Below are 23,167 nucleotides of genomic sequence, written 5' to 3' on the forward strand. Positions count from 1 at the left end.
ATTTCTTTGGAATGCACAATGGACATGAATGGATGCAGGTAATCAGACAGTATGCGTACGTATGTGTCACCTGTCATTTCAGAGGTCCCATATCACTCCAACTGCACACACCCCACACCATTACAGAGCATCCACCATCCTGAACAGTCTCCTGCTGACATGCAGGGTCCATGGATTCATGAGGTTGTCTCCATACCCGTACACGTCCACAATTTGAAACGAGACTCGTCCGACCAGGCAACATGTTTTTAGCCATCAACAGTTCAATGTCGGTGGTGACGGGCCCAAGCGAGGCGTAAAGCTTCCTGTCGTGCAGTCATCAAGGGTACACGAGTGGGCTGTCGACTCTGAAAGCTCATACCGATGACGTTTCGTTGAATGTTTCGTACGCTGACACTTGTTGATAGCCCAGCACTGCAATCTGCAGCAATTTGCGGAAGGATTGCACTTCTGTTACGTTGAACGATTCTCTTCGGTTGTCGTTGGTCCGTTGGTGCAGGATCTTTTTCCGGCTACAACGATGTCGGAGATTTGATGTTTTATCTGATTCCTGATATTCATATTACACTCTTGAAATGATCGCAGAGGAAATGCTGTGTGCCATTCGCTCGTGCGCCGACTATAACGCCATGTTCAAACTCACTTAAATCTTGATAACCTGACACTGTAGTAGCAGTAATCGATCTAACAATTGCTATAGACACTTTTTGTCTTACATAAGCGTTGCCGACCGCAGTGCCGTGTTCTGTCCGTTTACATATTTCTGTATTTGAATACGCACGCCTATACCAGTTTCTTTGGCGCTTCAGTGCATCTAATCTTGTCTTTGCAGTGTCTACGGGAACGACACATTGGAGATTGTAGTAGGTTCCTAGATCTTTTTTAAAGATAGTTCTTAGAATGTTGTAAGTAAGCTTCCGCGGGATGTTTTATTTCTACCTTAAAGCGTCTGATATTTTTTCCCCCTTGTCATCACCATGATGCTCCCGTGGTAAAGCAAATTTGTGATCATTCATGCCGTTCTTCTTTGCATACTTTCATACGTGCCTTGCCGTTCCTTTGTGGTACAGGTGCCACACACTTGAAATATTATAATATAGGTTACTTCAGCATTTTGCATGCAATCTCCTTTGTTGAAGGCTTGAAATTTTCAAGCAGGCTATCAATGAACCGAAGTCATGTTCCTCACCGATGGCTGCACCTATCTGAGATTTCATTTCATATCCCTAAATATGTTGCAGCCATATATTCGTATGCGTCGACCAGTTGCAACGATGTCTCAATGGGTTTGTAATCATACTGGAAGCTTACAAGCCGTCTCGATTGCTTCCTTCCATTTACTCTAACTTTATCTGCCCCTTGTCACGACTGGCGATAAGCAGGACACTATAGTTGCGTTCACTTAAAGTCTCATTACATTGATTTATAACGGGGAAATGTATTTTATAAAATTTCAGTCGTTACTGGCAAAGTTCCTTTACTTCCAGGTCTGTGAATACGTAAGAAATGCATAACCTGCACACTGCTCTAAATACAGCAGGTGTGTCATGGGTAGTCAAAGATTTATGCTGGCTTCTGCATCTCAAGTGGCAACAGACAGAAGCTCATGGAATCTACCGGTCCTTTTCACTAAGTCGGGGTTAGCGGTCTGTGGAACGACTCGTCTCTTGAGATAGCAACAATCAGTTCAAATGCTTATTGGGACTGTGGGGGAGAAGTACAATCCTTGCAATGTGGTTTGGCTTCGGCAAATTCAGAAGTGTAAAACTACACTCCGGTCTGTCCATCGCCGACTGACGACAGACGGTAATTTCTAAGAGAAACTAGTGAGGAAGATGTACTCTCAGTGGCCCGTGACTTTCTGGGGTGTAGATTTGTTAAATGCAGCGTTGACACGCTATTGGCCGAAAAGAGTAACATTTCTCCTGCTTAGTTTTTGTGGCCGGAGTGGCGCAAAGTGCCGGATCTGGATCTGGGAAAGAAAATTGCCTCGGATTTATGGTGCGTGGAGACACGACGCTGGTTCAAGATGCTGTGTCTCTAACGGGGGGGGGGGGGGGGTTATGTGTCAGAGTCCTGACGAGCGAGATTCTATATTTTCCACTATGACCATTGTCCTTTGACGTATTGCCACAGAAAACTGGTGGGAGTAGCACAGCTCACTAGATTTGGTTTAATGTTTTTTAGAGGAAGCATACCGTTGCCACAGTCCCGCTAAACACAATTCATGCCGTCGTATCTTTTGATTTGGAATTCAGTCAGTCACTGGAGTTTCTAAATTAATATTGAGTTTCTAAACATTCTGCGTGGTGTCTGTTTGTTCTATATCGTGTCTCCCTACCACTTTCGCGCAACGACGCTCTGAGTGTGTTTTTCTAGGGAATTGACTAGTTTGAACCTGGGACCTGTTGCTGGTAAGGAGACGCCAGACCACACATGACATGTAGAATTCAGAAGAGTTCAGTGAGACTAGCGGTGATATAACCAAATACTTAATGATTTCTGCGTCAGCTCCACTGCACTCCCTGTAAAAGAATCTTAATATTAACTAAATTTAGTGGAAGGGGTTCAAGACTTTCCTATTTTTAGTTACCTGGTAAAATAACGTCGAAAAAGCAGTTAGTTTACCATTGGAAATTTTATTCTACTCACAAAACATCGTTTATAAATTGCACTATTAATAAAAGGAAAAGTTTTAATACAGGGTGGTAAAAACCAACTGCGTTCAACAAAAATGTGAACGAATATTCCCTGAATGGGTTTCCAAGTTCTACAATGGATTGAAGGATGACCTATGCCATATCACATCTATAATCTAGATTTAAATTAAGTTTCACAAAAGAGCAAACTATCAAAATGGTCTACAGCGACCCTCAATTATCTTTAATTACTTATCTAACTTGTCGTAAATTACAGTGGGTGATGTGGCTTCTCAACAACTATATAACAGAAAAATCATCGCGTTTCAGATTTTTACTTCAAGTGGCAAATGTGAACACCATGAGCTTTAATTGACGATCGACACTAGTATTACGCAAAGGGGATGTAACAGATGAGACTTCTGAAGTTCTGAGTGAAGCCTCATGCGCTCAAAAATGCGGCTTCGCGTTCGTTCATTACCTTGTCGGTGTTCGTCAGGGGGCGGCGGCCGGCGCAGCTCCGTCCAGCTCGCCCTCTCGGAAGCAACTCCCCATCAACTCTCTGTCCTACCTTCTCCTTACTACAATTTACCGAAGTTGGTTTAAAAAAAACTATCTGGCTGTGTTTTGATCTGACCAATTGGGGTCTCAATGTTAACCTTAAGCTCCCCCTACAAAAATTCTGTCTATCCAATGAGAAACGTTATACTTTTCGTGATGGGGCAATGTTTTTAAAGTTTGCAACGTAACAGAGACGCGAAAAAGTCTCACGCTAAAACTTGCAGCTGGTGTGGTTCTTTTATCGTAAGATATATACTGCTCTTCTGGAGGGCTCTATCTTTTAACATGGGCTGGGGGTGGTCCTAACGTAACAGAGATGCGAAAAAGTCTCACGCTAAAACTTGCGGGTGGTGTAGACCTTTTTATGTTATCGTAAGATCTATACTGTTCTTCTGGAGGGCTCCAGCATTTAACATGGGCTGGGGGGGTGGTCCTAACGTAACAGAGACGCGAAAAAGTCTCACGCTAAAAACTTGCGGGTGGTGTGGTCCTAGCAGTTAGCTGGCGACGTGGGTGTCCGTCCGTCCCTTATCGTAGGGCCTTCCAGCTTAACACGGTTCTGCTCTCGGCTTTTGTTCTCGTTTCTCCCCTCGGAACTGCGTCTGTCTCACGGTGGGAAGGTATGACCTGCCTTTAGGCATTCTTGTGTTAGTCTATGGTATTCAATTTGCTCACTCGTTACTCCTATTACTTTGGTTAATTTAACGTCACGATTTATTCGGAGCTATGTGACATACTACTGGATTTGCTTATCATGTCAGGGTTTTCATGGAAGGTGTTGGATTTGCCTGACACCTTACAAGTTGTACTGAATTAATGATTTAGTGTTCTACTAGGATTAGGTAGCCATCCCTCCGCTTGCCTATCTAGTTGTCGTTAGCGAACTACCTTGGTTTTTTTTGTAGAATGTTGGTGCCAATACTTTTTAATTGGTTAATACAATAAATAATCGGTTTATGTATCATTCGCATTTTTTTTAAGGAGCGCCTAGTTCACTTCAGTTCACTGACTTATTTTGTTAATTCACAGGGTAGTTATATAATAGGATGATTGCAGTTTCCCATCTTACGATTCTGTGTTAGGGCATTACGGAATAGCGATATCATTGCGTAATTTACGGTTAACATGAGGTCTTAAGGGGAATGTGGCGGAGTCTGGGTAGGTTTCACAGTCTCACACATCGTGGGCTATTGCAATACGATACTATGTTTTTCCATTTTCTGAATTGTAGAATTTCACACCAATGAGCTTTTAAAGAAATTTACAAGTCATTGCACCACTTTGACACCTTATCGGTATCTAACTAAATATACATCGTTCCGTCCAAAAAGCTGACACCCGAACAAAAATAACTACCTTGATCACCTGCTTTTGCTTGATTGAAATGGAAACCACGGATATATCTTTCTGAAAGAAAAACCATCACGGATGACGTGACTTGGTGTTAGCAACACGAACATACCACAAAACGACAAAGCGTAGAAATTTACATAAAGCTTCATCGCTTTTACGACATTTCCACATTCAAGCGAATGAGACGCTCGAGATGAGCAATATCCCAATGAAGGATTTTTCTGGCAGTTTCATGTGGCTGTATGAACGTTGTGTTTGTTGTATTCAAGTAGGGTGGGGAGTCTATGTAGAACTCTTGAAGCATTAAAACCACCATCTTACCGTTTGTCTGGTTTTTTATTAATCCAGTCTCGAAACCTCGTCATCTGTTTGAGGTTACTATTAAATTATCTGCCACCTCATCAATATAATCATAAACAGCAAGAGATCCAAGACACGTCGCTGGGAACACTTAAAATTTCTTTTACATGTGTCGATGACGCTCCTTCCAAGATAAAATGGTGCGTTGTACCTACCAAGAAGTCCTCGATGCAGTCGGTCGCTGAGCCTAGCCGCATGCATATTCATAGGTAAATATAAACCGAAGGGATTTTTAGACCCCGGCTTTTTATTTCTTCGGAAATGTTCCAGCAGTACTGACGCAAATTCGAATTTTGGTTACAATAATAAATGCGACTGAAGAGACGAAACGTTTCGTGTTCACCACACCAGATCCCACATCTGAAATGTTTGTTTCAGAGCGCGATACTGAAGCGAACAGGAAGCTGGAACCAATCCCGATGCGCTCTGCGTTTTCCCCTCCGCGCAGCGTGTCGGCGTGAGAGCCGCGTGCGGAATCGGCAGAAATAGCAGGTGCGGCGACGGCACTTGTAGGGCACAAAGTACACACGGCGTCACTTTCAAACTCAAACAACGGTAAGCGGCCTTCCTGGGAACGACCTGCAGGATTAGCCAACTTGCCAACTCCTAAAACACGAAACACGCCTCAAGGTTCGTAAACACAGACACACGTGCAGTGAGTGTGTTTGTGTTAAAGGGAGGGATGTGGTAGGCAGTTAGTGGGTAGGGGAGGACACGCATGTGCTCTTAAAACAGCTAGGCTAATGTCAACACGCCTCTTTGTGTCAGTAGCACTTTAAACGCGATGTTCTCGCGGGCGTTCTCATCCCGACACACCTCTGCCCCGGCAGTAAAAACAGGATCTGCTGCAGCGTCCAGTTTAACCGGTGCAAACCTCTGACAAATCTGCTCTGTTTCCTCTGCAGTGTTTTTGATGAATCGCAGCGTTTGTGTTTACCGTTGCCATAAATCAGCTAGTCCCGCACAAAGTCACTAAAGTAGCAACTAACATTATAGTGTGCGAAAACCATATCAAAAGCTTTCATTATAAAAGGTACGGTGCTGAACTGTTTTAAAAACAACTAATTTAGCTGTGCAATTTCAGCAGCCAGCAGAAAATTACCTGGAAAAAGCTCAAAACGTCATTGCACTGCTGCCCTTTGTTTCTGTGTAGCACGCGACGAGGCTTAAGTAGGGTGGACCACATTTAATAACGTAAACGACAAGGGGGAAAATGTAAGTTAATACAAGCAAAGCGGTGCTGCTAGACGACCGCCCAAACTGGCCTACTGTCGCTAATTAGGCGTTGGCCGGTGTGGCCGAGCGGTTCTAGGCGTTTCAGTCTGGAGCCGCGCGACCGCAATGGTCGCAGGTTCGAATCCTGCCTCGAGCATGGATGTATGTGATGTCCTTAGGCTAGTCAGGTTTAGGTAGTTCTAAGTCTACATCTACATCTACATTTATACTCCGCAAGCCACCCAACGATGTGTGGCGGAGGGCACTTTACGTGCCACTGTCATTGCCTCCCTTTCCTGTTCCAGTCGCGTATGGTTCGAGGGAAGAACGACTGCCGGAAAGCCTCCGTGCGCGCTCGAATCTCTCTGATTTTATATTCGTGATCTCCTCGGGAGGTATAAGTAGGGGGAAGCAGTATATTCGATACCTCATCCAGAAACGCACCCTCTCCAAACCAGGACAGCAAGCTATACCGCGATGCAAGCGCCTCTCTTGCTGAGTCTGCCACTTGAGTTTGATAAACATCTCCGTAACGCTCTCACGCTTACCAAATAACCCTGTGACGAAACGCGACGCTCTTCTTTGGATCTTCTCTATCTCTTCCGTCAACCCGACCTGGTACGGATCCCACACTGATGAGCAATACTCAAGTATAGGTCGAACGAGTGTTTTGTAAGCCACCTCCGTTGTTGATGGACTACATTTTCTAACGACTCTCCCAATGAATCTCAACCTGACACCCGCTTTACCAACAATTAATTTTATATGTATTCGCAATACATTACATTTGTCTATGTTAAGGGTCAATTGCCACTCCCTGCATCAAGTGCCTATCCGCTGCAGATCTTCCTGATTTTCGCTGCAATTCTCCAATGCTTCAACTTCTCTGTATGCTACAGCATCATCCGCGAAAAGCCGCATGGAACTTCCAACACTATCTAGGGGACTGCTGACCTCAGATGTTCAGTCCCATAGTGCTCAGAGCCATTTGAGATAATTAGGCGCTATTCCGCCGGCCCTGCTTTCACAGCGCTTTGGAAGACAAATCTGTATTACTGGCCAATTAATGTGTTATTGTCAAAAGGTTTTCTTGGTGCTCTCCAGCGTATCATGACCTCACCCCCACATCCCACCCAGCTCTCTCCTAATGGCTATAGCTGTCTGAAACTGTACCCCTACAGTACCTTCGAAACCTCAACAAACTGGTGTTACGAATGACGAAATTGATACATAGGTACGTAACTGTGATCCTTGAATTTTTTTACGTTGTAAAGAGTATTCTGTGAAGTTATAGGATTGCAGCGGGATAACATCAATTTCCTGTGACGATATTCCGGCTGACAACCATTCATCCACCTTCAGGTGAGTATTTTTCGCTGGAAGCTGATCGTTGATGTCGTTACCTTTATAACAAAAATAGGCGCGAAGACGCAAGGCATCTGCTACATCAACAGTATTCGGAGAGAGCACGTAAATCGACAGAGGTCTCTCATTCACCGGCTGCCTATGCGCATGCGACTTTGATATAATGTTAGCAACGTGAACTAGTAGCCTCCCGTGAAAAACACTGACCTCAAGATGGCTGAACGGCTGTCAACCAAAGTATCGTGGCAGAGAGTCGTCGTAATTCGGCTGCAATATCAAAACTTCGTGGAATCTGAACGTAGCTGTTGACGCATTGACTGACAAAAGTATGTCAGTACAACGAGAAACCAATCCAAGGTTGCAAATTTTACATTTTGGGTTCACTCGATGACAAATTTTTTCCCGAGACCCACTTTTAAATCATCGTAACTTAGTCAAAAATGGTATTTCCGCAGATGTGAAAACCACGTCAAAAATTGTGCAACGAACAGTTAAAGCACATGCAGTTATCGGTATGCACTGTAACTGTTCGTTGCACCTCCTGACGTGGTTTTCACATCTTCGGAAATACCATTTTTGACTAAGTTACGATTATTTGAAAATGGGTCTAGGCTTAAGAGTAGTCATCGAGTGAATAAAAAAAGTTAAATTTCCAACCTCGGTTTCTCATTGTACTGATTAACAGAAGTTGCTAACCCACAGCTACTACAGCATGCTGGAAGTTCGCAAAAATATGTTAACTCAGGTTCAAGTTGAAAAATAGCACAACAGGGTATTAGAAACCGACAAGATGAGCTACATACATGTAGGTGAGGTATAAACAAATCAGCTGTGTAGTAGTGTGAGCAAAGCAGACGAAATACAAAGAGCAACCTTTGGAATGCAGAGATCGATGCTAACAGGACATATTGACTAGAGTGCAGTACAAAATAGTTTCACCATAGCGATGGATAAGTCAAAATATAGTAAAAGTGGAAATTTAGAGCATATAATGTTCTGTTATTGATTATTTTAGAATTATATGTAAAAAAATTGTACAAAAACGGATTCTTTCTTATAACAATCAGTGTTTAGGTACTAGCAACATCAAATGTTGTATTCAGGGCACATAAATGTAACACACAATTGTAAGAACGAATTAACGTACTCCATACCACCATCATTAAGGATCTGCCAAAAAGTCCTTTTAGAAAAAGTCATACGATTTAATTAATGAAGAAACTAGTTACTGTTGTCAGACGAGCGCATCATCACAGATCATGTGGTCATAAATACAGCTGATATGAAACAAAAATAAAGATGTTGCTAAAGTACTTGCATCTTAGTGGTCATGATGGTTGAGTACAAAGTAAATAGCTATAGACATAATGAGGCTACACGAAATTTACAAAATAAATGAAATGCAGAACATTATCGTAAGCTATAACTTAGATCAATCTATCAAAAGTAGACGAATGCCAAATACTATAAGGAAGATAAATATAGCATTATATAACAGTAATTAAGAAGTGAAAATCGGTAATAATTCATTACTGAAGAATACAATGATAAAATAATATGAAGGTAACACAGTACCTGTCAAGGACACTGCCATTATAACTGATGAGGATACAGAAAATTCACAAAGTTAAATAAGATGGAGAACGTTATCATAAGCTACAACGTACGTGAATGTGTTAAAAATAATCTATAGGCAGATACTATGAAGATAATAAATACGTCACTGTATAAGAGTAATTAACAAACACGAGTTAGTGATAATTCATTACTAAAGAAATACAGTATCAAAATAGACATGTGTGAAGGTAACACAGTACTTCTTATAGCCATAGGAAAGCAATTCACACATCTTACGGTTGTCATATAAAGGTTAAAAAGGTACCTCTCTTATCATTTATTTCTATTTTTATGTTAACCAAAATTTAGGAAAGTAGCATCTTATAGAGATCACCCACACTGTGCTATTGTTAATATAAACGTATGCGATGATAACCAAAGGACAAAGACACATAGGCGCAGCAAAGACATTAAAGGTAAAATGTACGTTCACATTACACTCTTAATAGGGTTTATGGGAATATATGTCTTAAATTAGCACAGTGTAAAGAGGAAATTAGAGAAAGACACGTAGACCAGAATATGCATAGACAGAGTGGGATCCTAGAACCATATTTAATTGTGAGACAGGTCAGACGACTGGGTCCAAGCAAAACTTTGTAATGCTTAATAAGGTACAAATAGAAAGTTGATATAGTAGTCAGTGTCCAAATGTGAATATCTCTAACAGCCACATTCTCAAAATACTCAGCGAGGTAAAGTATCTATACTTTCAAACGATTTTATTCTGCAGCATTTCATGTAATATAATGCAACCTCACAGAACGACTCTGCTTTGATCTAGACCTCTTCCCGCCAAGTCTCTATGCAGTAGAGAAGAGCAGAGATACCATACAACCAAAAGAGTTGACATCTTTGACAGAGACATCGCTGCTACATATTTAGCAGAATTAATAGAATTTAATTTACAAAATTTTGTGTTAAGACTTTAACATTATTTTAAACACGTGGAATGTAAGTACTGAGGCGTGAAATATTTGATTTTTATAGTCACATTGTTTTTGTTAGAATTTTTCTGCAAGTGTATGAAGATGTCAATACCAGCTGCTTTCGTAGGGTTAGTAACGTATCATTGGCTTAATTACATTTCAGTATGATGTAGGATATAATACATTTTGCGCGACTCTTCCAGAAAGTATTCTCTCTGGTATTCAACAGTAAACACCTCCTCTGCCATTGGAGTTCATTGAGCAACAACTTAACCCTCTCACCCCGACTAAACGATACTATGATATAACGAGCCATTCTTCATTGGTTCTTGTCCGTCTGTAATATCAAACAAACTCAGTAAGGGTAGAAGATGGATGAGCAATAATCAAGAATCAATTAAAGAAGAGTTTTGTAAGCCAATTCCTTCGTAGATGAACTACTCGTATAAAAAAATGGAAACACGATAAACACGACACATTACCACGCCTAATACGGTGTACGAAAACCGATGGCATTCAAAAAAGTTTCCAGTCTTCCTGGAGTAAATAAATGAAGGTACTGTTTCGTTTCCGTGCCATTATTCTTGCACAATAGTGGCAAGTTCAGGCAAAGAAAATAGAGATAGATAGCGATCATGCACCCACACATTCAAAGTAGACCACATAGGTTCAATACTATTGAGATGTGTTGACTGTGGCTGCCGGGGTAAATACAGCTAACAAAACTATGAGCAGAGCTTTGTCGGCTTGGAACACAGCATCACCATTGGAGAATAAACACTGTAGTGTGGGATGTACCTGATCAGCCAAAACGCTCACGTAATGTTTAGCAGTTACGCGGCCCTGCAGAGTAACGATGAGACACATGGAATACAATATGGCTGCCCAAATAATCACGAAAACGCAGACATGTTTAACTCTTGGCAGCAGGATGTCTGCATCATACGCTTGGAACTGCGCACGTCAGATGTAAATTCGGCGAAGAGTTCCAAACAGTGTCACAGAAATCTTATGCGTACAGATGACTTTGTTCCATTGTCCAATACCCTAGTTTTATGGCTTCGTCATAATGTTTCCCTCTTACTGGCATTTACATCAGTGATGTGTGGGTTCGAATTTCTCCTCGCCCTGCAATTCCCAGTTTGTGGAACTCCCTTTGTGTTGTTTTGGTACTGGAAAGGTTCGCGTGTGTAACACTCAGTTCTGCAGTGACTTTCGCAGCTGCTATCCTCTTACGTTTCGTCATAGTCCTCTTCAATGGTCGACCGGCACTATCACTCAACACAAAGTTCCATCCGCGTTGTGACTTAGCGAATGATGTTTTTCCGCTTTCTCAGTGTCCAGCATAAATCTCCGACACGTTGCCTCTTGAAACACTAAACACTTTGGCTACCTTTGTTACAGAAACACACGTCATGCCAGGACCAACAATTCGCCCAAGCTCAAATTCACGTAGCTCCGACATAATGCAGTCACAGCGATCCAGAACACTGTTCTGGCTACGGCTGACACTTGCTACGTATTACTGGCATTGTACAGCCACCGTTCGTGGTCAAATACAAATCACAACTGGCAGGCTTCGCTAGCATCAGCTTTTACATTCAAGCGTGCATTTCTCGAGGCGTTCCCACATTTTGTCCAACCCCTGTGTATTTTCTCTTCTTCCATTGAATTTCTACCTGACAAATGCTTTTCACACAGTTTTGTTTTATGTAATCGTTCCTCTTTCGGCGGATCCAGATATTTACTTACAGGTATATCACAGTAGTTACTGTATGTAGTGGGTTGTCGCCAATATGCTCCAGTATTCTAGATTTGCTATCTTCATATAGACAACACCATTATCTGCAAAGAGCCTTATAGAGACATTATACACTAGGTCATTCATGTGTATTGTAAGGATTAATAGGCCTAATAGTCTTCTCGCGGTATTTCTGAAATCATTTTTACTAATGACGAATTCATTTGATTAAAACTAACGTGTAGAATTTATATTGAATAAACCATCGTTATCTCTGTGTAAAACAATAAATGAAAGATGACTCTGTTGAGTTGTGAAATATGTCTCTTTTACTGAATGCAGCACACTTGTTACTCGAAACACAACACAATATTCGAATTCGAGTCCCAGTGTTCTCACCTCTGACCTCTAGGTGAGTATCCAACCCGCACCGTAAATCTGCCAGAGTTCGTTGCAGTGGTTGCCTTAGAAACAACATTAGGACGTGAGCATCGATTGCTGGCACTTTTATTCCAACTCGGAAAAATATGATTACTGTTCTGCTCGTGTAAGCTGTCGCCAGCATACCGGTCGGCTAAGATGTAGCAAGAAGATCGATAGCAGGCGCTGGATCAAGAGCGTTTATCAGGAGAGGCCAAAGACGGACTCACAAGTAACATGCCTCCAACGCCCTCTCAATCGCAAGTACTTAGCTCGCGGCCGCTGATCGGAGGGCGCAGACTCGATCGCTAGCGCAGTCACTAGCTCAGTTGATACATGTTGTACAAACAGGATACCGGTCACCAAACAACATCCTCGCCCTTGATTGCTACGGTATAAGACTCTGTAACTGTGACTGCTGTAGTGTGATCCTATGTGGCGCACGGAGACATGTTCCTTGAGAGCCTTTATGGGCTTTCCTACTTTGTGGCGCCGCTAGCGCACTGTGAGTTGCGCGCAAGCAAACTTGATCACATATATTGAGATCCGAAATGCAGATACAGTAAACTGCTATGCGTGCGTTGGCAAAGTACTTATTATGAAGTGTAATGGCTTTCATATTCGAATATGATGACATTGTAAATAGTACTCACACGAGTATAAACTACTGTGTAGCCGTAAAAAACGATGGCTTTCGGATTTTTGGATGGAAGTGTGCCACATTTTAAATGAAAGATCAACAATTTAAAGAAATCGTAGTACAGCTCTGTTACATCTTAACTGGTACTTGCTAGGAATTTGTCATTACCAGAGCTTCGAAAAGTAAAATCTGATGTAACAGAAGAGTTTCTTCTTTTCGTGGTTAGTATCTCTCGTTTTGCCTGTAATGTGAATCGACCATTCCGCCAGAGCATGTAACCATAAATGAACTACAAATCCAGAATGTTCTGCTGTCCGTCTTGTTTCGGATCCTCAAACTAGATAAGAGCCACGTCTCGGACATCTTGGACTTACATCAGTATGCTTAATCATCATTCCAGTTAATCTGCTAACTGTGCTTAAGACTTTAGAAAGAAAAATAACCAGAGTGTCATCATTTTTAAACATCCAGCGAAAATTTGTTTCCAGGAAAAAATATTTGCCATAGTTACTCCTTCCGTTTGCTGTCCGCTCAGCAGCTTACCGAAGAAGAGACCACCTTATGCAAATTGTTATCTCTGCGGATTAAAGTTCCTCTGCTCCTGTCATACCGGGAGAAGTTATTTCGAAGTTAAAGCCTTAGTCTTAGGAAACCCGCAAGGACGATTTTTCAACTTTCAGTCTGATAATCTTCTCTTAAGCAAATGACTCCACAAGAGCTTCCGTTTCTACAGAAGAAAAATACGACGCTCACTGTGGATGATCTAGAGGCATTAAAAATCAAGGTACGTAGTGAAAAACTGAGACCAATTAATATCGTTTGTGGTTTATCAGTAGGTATTTATCGTATTTGCTATGCAGCGGATATGTTGTCGATCGCAAAGCATATTTAAGAGTGCATTCTGCTCAGAATTATCTGTAGTGCTTTTATTCTTTATTCAATGACTTTCGAGAAAACATGACAGAAAGAGGGATTCTATTCTTAGATTCGATAGAGATTAGACGTATTTAAAAAAACTCACCCTCTTGATTCAACTGAGAACAGCTGCATACAATTGCATTTCAAGTATTTCATGGAAAGATATTTGCTTTAATCTGTACCGAAGAATTAAGTGCAAGGAGCTTCACTGTTGTATGTATTCCACAATAAAATCCAGATAAGAGGTTGCTGGAAACGGAGCCTTCCCAGATTATTTAATTCTGTATGAAATTAAACTTAACATACGATTCGGAACATATGCAGGTTTATGGTGACGCAACCCACAACCTACACTTTGGTGCCGACTTTCTGTTAAATTTCATTAAATTGAAAATTCAACATCACCGTTATAAATCATTATTACCTATCACATTTATCGAGCGATACTCTTCCCATCTTTAGTGACACAAACTCTGTGCACTGAATTTGTAAGATTGTATTTATACACATATGGATACATATGTGTATTGCTTGGTTTTTCTCTGCGTTGAACAGTTTTCCCGCAAACTTTACAGTCTGATGTTTTCTGCCCTGTCGTCCTGCATCACTACGTAGACTATACAGGTCTGTATTGGTTAACCGTTTTGCGTCCACAGGTCCACACTTCAAAACTTGACTTGTTGCCCAGGAGGAAAGAAGCATTAATTTTTGTTCAAAAGTGTTCAGATGTGTGTGAAATCTTATGAGACTTAGCTGCTAAGGTCTGTAAGTAGTCTGTATTGTTTTTTTTATTGGTAACGCCACACAGCGCTCTGTATGAAAATCACTGGCTGTGCTGCGTGCAGTCTGCGGCTGGTTTGCATTGTTGTTGGCTATTGTAGTGTTGGGCAGTTGGCTGTTAACAGCACGTTCAGTTGGAGGTGAGCCGCCAGCAGTGGTGGATGTGGGGAGAGAGACAGTGGAATCTTGAGAATGGACGATCTGGACATGTGTCCATCAGAGACAGTAAATTTGTAATACTGGATATCCTGGACTGATCTATATATTATGACTTTTGAACACTATTAAGGTAAATACATTGTTTGTTCTCTATCAAAATCTTTCATTTGCTAACTATGCCTATCAGTAGTTAGTGCCTCCAATAGTTTGAATCTTTTATTTAGCTGGCAGTAGTGGCGCTCACTGTATTGCAGTAGTTCGAGTAAGGAAGATTTTTGTGAGGTAAGTGATTTGTAAAACATATAGGTTAATTTAGTCGGGGCTAGTCTCTTGTAGGGATTGTTGAAAGTCAGATGGCGTTGCGCTAAAAAATATTGTGTATCAGTTTAAGCACAGTCATGTATAATTTTTCTAAGGGGACATTTTGTCTGGCGACCCTGCCAGGAGGTCACTGGAATGTTCTGATTTTTTCTTGTAGTTTGTGTAATTAGTGTAGCTTTTGTTTATTGCCAGCATGTAATTGTAGAGAGAATCTCCTGTCTAGTTGCAGTCTTTCATTGTTGTACAGTAAAACAGTTGTGGCATGCATGTCGATTTGCACCAAGTATTTCGCAGCTGATATTATTTTCAGTGCTATGTTAATGTGTTCACTTTTTTTTGCTCTTCAAATTGTGTTTTTCTGTGTTATCGTGTGAAATATTGTGACAATAATGGGGTGTGAAAAACGTAACACTGGGCTCCAAAGTAAACTGAGAAATAATAGTGATGATAAGCGTAGCTTATCAGCACCACTGTATAATGAATTAACAGACATTCGAAGTAGTAATTTGGTAATTGTGCATAGGGAAATGGAGTGGGCGCAAATAATGGTGTAGACAGTGAAACAAATAGTGAGCAGGGAAGCATTATCGATCGATCACTTGGCAACAGCTCGCCTCAGAAATGACAGAATACAACATTGCAAATACTGTAGACTCAGGTTTTGGGTCCTCACTGTTTTCTCAAATGAGTCAAGACACATTTTCTGCTTGTCAAAATGTGATTGTTGCTGGTGAAAATGCACTGCCAAAAAGCATAGAGAATAGATTCCAGACACTAATACATTATTATTGCAATTAATGCAACAAATGGAACAAAGTCAGAGACAAAAACAGCAAAAGCTTCAAAAGTTAGACACAATGGAACAAAATCAGAGACAAACACAGCAAAAGCTTCAAAAGTTAGACACAATGTAACAAAATCTTCAAATGTTAGACACAATGGAACAACACCAGAGACAAACACTGTAACAGTTAGACATAATGGAACAAAATCTTCCAAAGTTAGACACCACACTTGAACAAACACGTGAAGATTTAACTACTGAGTTACATAAAATCGAATCTAAATGTCAAAAAGTCAGTAATGACGTAAAAACACAAATTTGTGAGCATTTCCAACCTATTTTTTCGCGGCATGAAAATGCATTACATAATCACGAAGCAGCCATAAAAGAACTGCAAACTATTGTTCATCAAAATCATGAGACCTTGCAAGCTAACATTGACTCAGTTGCATCTACCGATTTGGTTACGCAACTTGCAAAAACTCAGGAAAACAAGAACACAGTAGATACTCTGAAAACTGGTTCAGAAAGTAGTCGAACTTTCGGATCAGCTAAATAATTTATCTACGAAGGTAGATGATAATCTGAATGACACAAAACCGGTAGTCTTTAATCACACAGAAGAGTGCGAACAAATTAGGAAATTCAAACAAAATCAGAATCGAATTAATACGCAACACCAAAGAGAAATCCGACAAGTACAAGATCAGCTGACACAGGTAACATAAGAATTACGAATTTCAGAGGACACTCGCACTCCAATATGGGAAGAGGGACATAGAAATACGGAACAGCCACAAAATAGTAACACGGGGTACTTCGTAAATTATGAAAGAAATTGGCAAGGTACATCGAATTTTGAGATGGAACCGCCGAAACGAAGTAACAATGACTGATATGCGACTCGCCGACATGATGATTTTGACTATAAGCTGTTAATTACTACATGTAAATTCAAAACATTTAAGAATTCCGGCAACGACATTCATCCACAGGCGTGGCTTCATCAATTCTCTCATTGTTTTCCTCCCAACTGCTCATTAGAGCACAGATTAGAATTTATGTGTGGCTATTTAGAGAATGAACCAGCTGTAAGAATGCGATCGGTCATTCACGATTGCCACAGTGAAGGAGAATTTTATCATGCCTTCCTCTCAGCATATTGGTCTCAAGCTACACAAGACCAAGTAAAACATAGCATCATAATGATGAAACATTTCGAACAAACTGAATTTCCCAGTCTTGTGATATATTTTGAAGACATGTTGCACAAGAATCAGTACCTGTCAAATCCATACAGTCCCTCAGAACTCATCCGCATTTGCTTAATCAAATTTCCTGAACGTCTAAGACATATTATTTTGGCAGGACGTTGCAAAGACGACATTGAAGCTTTTCAGGGATTCTTACAAGAATTAGAAATTGACACTGACAATCGCGGAACGCGAAAACAAGAACACAACAATTACAGGTCACATCCGTCGCAATTCCGCGATGAAAGAAATAATAACTGGATACGACAAGGCTATTCTCACAACACAATTCGTGATCAAAACAGACACCACCCGTATGATAACCATTGGCAGAGTAGTAATAATTACAGGGAAAGATCACCTCTCCGTGGTAGTGACTATCACAGAGACAATCAGAGAAACAGACAATATGGGAACCAAAATAATTATTATCAAGGGAGACAGAATAACTTTAGATGCAACGGTCCAGCGTGCAGTTAAGATTCAGGGAGAAATTCTCCACCACGTGACCGACAAGAAAGAAACTATGGAATCTACCGACATGACGACAGACGATATGATTATAACGACAGACCTGAATTGCATCAGAACTGGCGGGATTCAAACAGGACAGGGCGCTCTCGACAAGGTGAATTGGTAGAAGTTAGGTCTCCAAATCCCAATAACGATGCGCGACATCAAAGATACAATAGGGAATGACTCACACCGCTGTCAGCCACAAAACGTACTTATGAAGCTGACGACATAGCTAACGTGCCTAGTAATTACGTAAAAATGGAAGACATTAGGGACATCTTACTCCAGGAACACGACGTAAAACATAACAACATTGCATATCCTGTGATTCACATTACAGTAAATGACGTACAATTTACGGCAGTACATGACTCTGGCAGTCCCATTTCAGTAATTAGTGAAACAGCCTTTAGCAAATGCAACAAATCGAACGATTGCCCCACACTTCCGTTACGTAACGTAAAATTACAAGGTGCAATCGTGGGAAAAAGTGTAGATGTACGCCAACAAACCAACTTAGAATTCTTTTGTCAAAGCCACAGCTTCTCTATGAACTTCCTTATTGTTCCATTATTGTCGACGGAAATTATATTGGGAGTAGACTTTTTGAATGAAAACAAAGCAATCTTAAACTTTCACGATGCTGAAATAAGTTTAGAGAAAGAAGGTAAGTCAATAGCTTTGAAATTTGCAGATTGGCTCTCAAACCATGATGAGGAAATTAATCGGCTTTACCTTCTGTTAGACAAAAGTTCGGAATTTTCGACGGAACTAGACACTAACAATCACTCTGCAAGTACTGACAGGGATGATATCGACGGCATATTTGATACTAATGAGTTAATTCAGAATAAAATTCAAACAATTGAGAACTGTAATGACACTGATAGACAGGACCTTTTTGAGATTTTACAAGCCCATTCCACAGTTTTTACTCACAAAACAGGAACAATCAAGGGATTTCAATACCAATTTCGTGTTCGTGAGCATTCTAAATTTTGTGTTAGACCATACGTAATTCCGGCACATTATAGGGACCGTTTTAGAACAGAAATACAATCTATGGTTGACGAGGTCATTATTGAGCCTGCAGTTAGCTCATACAACAATACATTACATGTTGTTGAGAAGAAAAATGGATCGATCAGGCTTGTCTTAGATTCGAGACAAATCAATACTATCATCATTCCTGAAACCGACAGGCCGCAAACGTTGGAAGAACTTCTTCAAAATTTTAATGGCTTAAAAGCGTTGTCTTCTATTGACCTCAGATCAAGCTTTTATCAGATCGAACTTCATCCAGAATGTAGAAAATACACAGCTTTCCTTTGTTTCGGCGTTTGTTATCAGTTTCGGAAACTTCCTTTTGGTTTGAACATTTCTTCGGTAGCATTCATTCGTGGGCTAAATTCCATATTACCTGAGTTCTTAAAACGTCACATCACCTTATATTTGGACGATATTCTGATAGCAGAAGCCTCATGGGAACAACATAATCGCATCCTCAACAGCGCGTTACATATTTTTGCAGAATCTGGAATTACAGTTAACTCGGAAAAGTCTGAATTCGGTAGGACAAAGGTGACGTTTTTGGGACATATTATTTCTTCTGAAGGCATTCAGCCGGATCCTGGCAAGTTAGAAGCAATCAGAGCCATTCCAGTTCCATCCACAAAAAAACAAGTCCGCAGTTTTCTAGTTCTCGTAAATTTTTACCGTCGTTTTCTGAATATGCAAATTCTAGTTACACCAAAACTTTGTTCTCTCACTGGAAAATGTACTATTTGGAACTGGGACGAACAAGCACTGTTGGAATTCAATTCTTTGAAAGAATCGTTATTTAACGCGCCAATACTAGCTCATCCAGATCTGTGAAGATTTCTGCCTTAGTACGGATTCTTCTAAAGTCGGTCTTGGTGCCCATTTATTTCAAGAAGCCACAGCAAATGCCACTACTGTTCAGAAAACCATTGCTTTTGCTAGCCGAGAGCTAACAAAATTTGAAAAAAATTATTCCGTTACTGAGTTAGGAGCTTTAGCTATCGTTTGGGCATTCAACAAATTCCGTTTCTTTCTTACTGGTAAGCACGTAAAAGTATACAGTGATCATCGTGCATTACAATTTTTTATGTCTTCAAAATTAAATCACGACAGGTTAAAACGTTGGGCATTGTCTCTGCAAGAATTCCACTTCACAATAGTCTACATTCCCGGCAAGGAGAACATTGTTGCGGACGCACTGTCACGTGCCCCGGCTGGGCTTGAGAAAAGTAACACAGAAGCCAACTTCGAGAAAAATTTCAGTATTCTTTACATTCAGAAAGTCGCCTTTGAAAACTTCATCACCACATCTTTAAAGGCCATTGCTCATGAACAAGATAAAGATCCGATTTGGAAAGACATCAAAAGTGAATGGCATGAAAAGACACACACTCAGATTCGGCATTATTATCTGGTTAGAAACAACATACTCTTCAAACGTTGCACTGTTGATGACAAGTTATGGTACTTTGCAATCCAGATGATTTTGTTAATAAGCTCATTTGGTACAATCATTTCAGCTACGCACATTTTGGCTCACGAAAATGTAATCATATTCTTCGGACGATTTGTTATTTTAACAATATGATAAAGAGAATTCGAAGAGTCTTGTCTATTTGTAAACTTTGTCAAAAGGCGAAACGGTCTACTATCTCACATCGTGCTCCGTTGTTTCCTGTCATTCCTTCTAAATTAAAAGAATTTGCTGCTGTTGATCTCTTGTGACCCCTTGTCAGAACATCGAATGGATTTTCGTACATTCTAGTCGCTGTTGAACTTACTTCAAAATTTGTTTCTTTCACTCCGTTACGTAAAGCCACTGGACGGTCTGTTTCCAACGCCATTGTTAAAAATTTCTTACGCGAAGTCGGCCACGTTGCTAAAGTCATTTCAGATAACGTACCGCAATTCAGATCAGCTGTTTGGTTACGCATGCTTCGGAACCATAAAATCAAACCTGTTTTTATTTCATTGTACTCACCACATTGTAACCCCTTATGAAAGAAATCAATAAGCTTTGCGGACTTTATTGTCACAGAAAGCATCAGCATTGGGACAGATATTTACACTTATCTCAAAATGTGCTGAATGAAATGCCTCATGACTCCACTGCTATACCACCTACTCTTGAACTGAAGAATGAAGAACCACCGAACAGAATCAGAGAGCTTGTACCTTTCCCAAATACACGTAAACTTCGACACGAAGACATAACTGATTTGGCTATTAAAAATATAAAATCTGCATCAGACAAAAGGAGAAAACTACACGGTAAAGCAAATGCAGTGAAAGTATATATTGGTCAGAAAGTTCTCATTAAAGCTCATTCATTGTCACATAAGAAGAAACACTTGAGTCACAAGTTCTTTCTAGTTTACAATGGACCTTACAGAATCCGACGTATACCACATGATAATTGCGTTGAAGTTGAAACTCTGCGTACTAGGAACAGTAAAGGTTATCACCACATTTCACATGCGAAGCCGTTTATTGAAAGATAATCTGCTTTTTAACTTTGTCTTTGCCATAAAACTTTTCACTTTACATTACTAGTATGCTTTGTCAGACTTAGAATCTGTTAACATGCAACAATGTTTGTAGTTAAATATCCAGTCAAGAACCAAGATAACTTATTTAAACAGAAATTACGAATGTATTGTTATAGGGAACAGACATCACAGTATTATTGTGTGTGTACATTCTTGCTTGTTAGTTGCACGATTACGTAACGACATTTCACTTCAGTGCTGTAATCTGTAACAACTGAGGGTATAATTACATTAATCCTCAGGGGGGTACACGCTTACTTTGTGTACCATGTGCCTGGCAAGCTCAAGGAGCCCTAGCTAATATGGTATTTGCTTATACAGCTTTACACATTGGTACCATATTTCTCTAACACATAATTACACAGCTATCTGATCATTTAACTGAGAGAGACAAACATGTTTTTTTACTACATCAGTGACACATGTTTACGCAATTACACAGGTGGATAACTTCACACTTATGAAATTGTATTTTCTCTGTACTTTGTGAACTGTACATATTTTTTTCGGAACCATTGTGATACTATGAGAGCTTTGAATGATATATTTGGTATAGGATCACGGTTTCTAAAGTATGATTGAGGTAGATGACACTACTGAAATGAGCAGAGAATTTTTTTAGGTTTTGAATTTATGGCAGAAAGCTACGACGTTTTTGATATTTGGCTGAGTTTTTATGATGTTATTATTACGATGACAATGTGTATTATGCTGTTGAGGTATGTTTATGATCAATAAGCTGAGAATCGTACTTTAAGAGTTATGAAATGTGTGTAAATGCGTGAATGTATCACAATGCAGGCGAAAATTTTTTGCACACTGTTATATTCAAAGGATTTGGTTTCTACACATTTGCAACACAAATTCTCGACCTGTGAAATTTTTTATATGAGACTGTCACAGTAGTGCAAACTGGTGCCGTAAATATTTCAGTAACAAAGTTTAGTGACCTACACGTAATGCGTCGTGGGCACCCAGTTGCGCAACAGTCGCCTGGAAAAAACCATGTAGTGTGTGCCTTTTAGAGGCACAGGTGGAGAAAAAAGGAGGCCATTATCCTCGCTATTGACATTTCTTTGTAGAAAGCATCGCAAATACGACATGCTCAAACTTGAAAACATATGATTATACTGTGGAGCTCTTAATTTATGATATTTACTAAAATGCTTAATGAAATGATGAGAATCATTTTACATCTATTGTCTTTCTAGTTGAGAGAATTCTTTGCCTTTGGAGACGCCATTTGCCTAGTGAATGACGTTTCATATGTTGTTTTATACATATATTTGCTCATTTTGTTTAATATCAAGTTTCTAGCTGTAGCAGCATTGGTTGAAATAAAATTTAATAGATGTACTAATATCACTATTTTCTGTCTACAGATCCAGTAAAGAACAATTTTATGATGTACGTTCGTAGAAAAGAGAGCACAAATAGACATTTCCCTTCCCAGGAATTGTAAAAATAATTTTTTAACAGTTTGGTAACTTGTCTGCTAGAGTAAGTTATGATGATGCATCACTCTAGTGTTAAGATGTGACGTAGGTATTAAACATGGCCATTTTTACTGTAATATTTTTTCTGCTTGTGGGTTTGTCATGTTTAGAGACAAGTTATTGCATTTGCTGCTCCTGTGTGCCAGGCATAGTGCTACAGAATTTCGCTTTGTATTACTCTGTTAAGCCAGTTTTACTACTGATTTAATTTTCTTGTTTGCTGCATATTGCCTTATATTAGTTGTAATATTGCAATTGCTTTGCTAATTTATATTTTTTGCTGCTTGCTTTGCCAATTTGCATTTTTTTTCATTGCTGTTTGTGTTAATTGTTTTGTGCTGCTGCATTGCCTCATCCCTTAGTTCATACATCTGAGCTCAGTAGATTTAAGTTAGCTTAAGATGGGGTAGGCTACATAAGAGAACGAGTTGCGATGAATTGGAAGAAATGCATTGAGAAGCTATAAGAAAATGGTTTGGCCAAAAAAGTATTTTGAAAGAGGATATGAAT

The sequence above is a fragment of the Schistocerca serialis genome, chromosome 2 (genome assembly GCF_023864345.2).
Source record: "Schistocerca serialis cubense isolate TAMUIC-IGC-003099 chromosome 2, iqSchSeri2.2, whole genome shotgun sequence".
Classification (NCBI taxonomy): domain Eukaryota; kingdom Metazoa; phylum Arthropoda; class Insecta; order Orthoptera; family Acrididae; genus Schistocerca; species Schistocerca serialis.